Genomic DNA, 2,715 nt, shown 5'->3' with positions numbered 1-2,715 from the left:
GTTATACGACCCATCTGAGATCCATTTCTAGAAGCAGCACTGTTGGATTCAAAATCCATTCTGTCCTGCCTGCAGACCTCCCTGCAGAAGGACCTCTCTTGGTTAATGCTCTGCAATGTTGCCTTGAACTTGCTAACCATTTTTGAACGAGGCACCTGCATTTTCCTCTTGTCTCGAACCCCACAAATCTGGCCACCCTCAGCCCATCTGACCTACCATCTTTGCCCCAGGCACCACATCAGTCAGGTTTCTTGAAGACCTGACCTCTAACTACCCATCCTACGTCCCATCAGTACCTGCTCTCTGCCCATTCCTCCTCTGCTCCAGCCATTCGCCAGTTGTTTTTTGCTCTTAATTTGTTTGGACAGGTGGCTTCCGTGTTTGGGGTCCTGCATATTTGAACTAGTTAAGGTGCTATCATGATCAATACTTGAGTCGACCATATAAAGGATAAACCATAGACTACACACTTTTGCTCCCACCTAAGCAGCAGAATGCTTCAGGCCCAATTAATGCACTTAAGCTAATCTGTAAGCCTGCCACCCAGTCCAACTCCAGGGGCACCTGTACACCAGGAAGTGGGGAGTGGGTGGTGAAGAAAAGGGCCAGTATGAGACAGGCACCTACTGGACCTGGTGCTGCCCCTCCCCCGAAGCCTCCGGTCACACCCGCTGGTTTTCCTCTGGGACTGAGTTTTCTGGATGCCTGTTGACAGCGTGTAAGTGACTACCTCCTGTCTCACTCTTCCAGCCAGACCTCTGCTCATCAAAACCCTGCCATTAAAACAGAGAGCCCTAGCTCGTTTGGCTTCGTGGATAGAATGTCGGCCTGTGGACTAAAGCAGCGGTCGCCAACCTTTCAGACCTCACGGACCACGAGTGGTCCATGGACCACCGGTTGGCGACCCCTGGACTAAAAGTTCCAGTTTCAATTCCAGCCAAGGGCACATGCCTAGGCTGTGAGCTTGATCCCCCCAGTAGGGGCGGGCAGGAGGCAGCCGATCAATGATTCTCTCTCATCTTTGATGTTTCTGTCTCTATCCCTCTCCCTTCCTCTCTGAAATCAATAAAAATATAAAAAAACAAAAACAAACAAAAAAACCACCCTTCTCCCACCCTCCTTCAGTGAGTGCCCCCTGCACACACTCCTGAGCACATGAGGTTCAATGTCTGGAAGAATAAGCAACAGCCTCACATCCAAGTTGGGGAGGTGAGTAGTACCATAAGGATCAGTTTGGTGTCATCTCAGGGTGTGATACTGCCTTCTGTGCAGCGCACAGTTTAAGATGGAACAGTTGCATTTATTGTGGACCTTTTCACATGATTCCCAAAGTGGGTGTACCTGATGAACCCCAGGTACCCACCACTCAGCTTTCCCAGCTGCCAACGTTCCACCAGACAGATTTTTATGGGAAGAACCTCTCTTAGCTGCTTTGAAAAAAAATATATATATATGTGTATATATATATATAGAGAGAGAGAGAGATTTTTTTTTATTGATTTCAGAGAGGAAGAAAGAGGGAGAGAGAGAGAAACATCAGTGATGAGAGAGAATCGTTGATCGGCTGCCTCCTGCATACCCCCTTACTGGGGATCGAGCCCACAACCCGGGCATGTGCCTTTGACTGGAATTGAACACGGGACCTTCAGTCTGCAGGCCGACACACTATCCACTAAGCCAAACTGGTTAGAGCTCTCAGCTGCTTCTTTAGGGTGCTCTGGTACAAGTAGTGAGAAGAGCATGGGCCAGTCTCTGATGCAGCAGTGTGCCACCTTGGGCTGGGAATGTGGGCAGTGAAGGAGGCATTGTGGGGGTGTCCTTGCATAATGAGGGGAGGACTGGGCTGTCAATTCAGGAGCCAGAGCTCTTGAAATGCAAGGGGGAATATGAGGAGGTGTCCTTGCATAATGAGACAAAGGCTGGGCTATTAATCCAGGGTCCAGGACTCCTGTTATAGAGGGGCAAGTGTGAGGGGGTGTCCCTGCATAACAAGATGAGGACTGGACTGTCAATGCAGGATTCCTCAGGGCTGTTCCCAGTCTGACCTTTCTTGGCCGGGTCTGACATCTCTCTCCTCCGAAGGTCTTTGGAGAAGTAAAAGAGGCCATGGCCAGTAGGTCAGGAGAGCATCTGAATCATTGATAGTGACCAGGGCTTCTAAAGTTATACCTTCAGGACTGTGGGTAGAAACTGGCCTGGTCCTAAAAGGATTACTCTGAGACCTCAGAGGGCACAGTTGTCAACTTCTCTCTCCCTTTATTTTGGTTTTAAAACTGAGAAAGCACAAGTTCTCATCACAGAAGAGACCAAATTCCAGGCTCTTGTGCCTTTGCAGGCCTGTGTGCATATTTGGGCCAAGACAGTTAATGCAGTGAGGACTGTGGCTTGGTAATGGCTGGCAGCTGCATTACACCCTTGGCAGTTGTGAATTATGCTGCTGTGAACGCTCACATATGAATTTCTGTGTAGATGTATGTTCTCATCTTGTCCCCACCTTGTTTAAATGATACCAGTTTAATATTTATTGGTTGATTCTTAGTAAATGGGAGGATATTATTCTGAACATTAGAAGGATGGTTTTTTTTCTTGTGCCTTAAAAAATAAGGCCTTGCACGAGAGCAGCTGTAGTGTTGCTTTCTCCTCACTTTTGGTAACGAAATCCTCATTTTAAACATAAGAGGACACATTATTTTAAAAAGCCGTTACGTGTCTCCG

Source organism: Myotis brandtii, unplaced genomic scaffold (genome assembly GCF_000412655.1).
Source record: "Myotis brandtii unplaced genomic scaffold, ASM41265v1 scaffold122, whole genome shotgun sequence".
Lineage (NCBI taxonomy): Eukaryota > Metazoa > Chordata > Mammalia > Chiroptera > Vespertilionidae > Myotis > Myotis brandtii.
Note: the sequence above shows the minus strand (reverse complement) of the source record.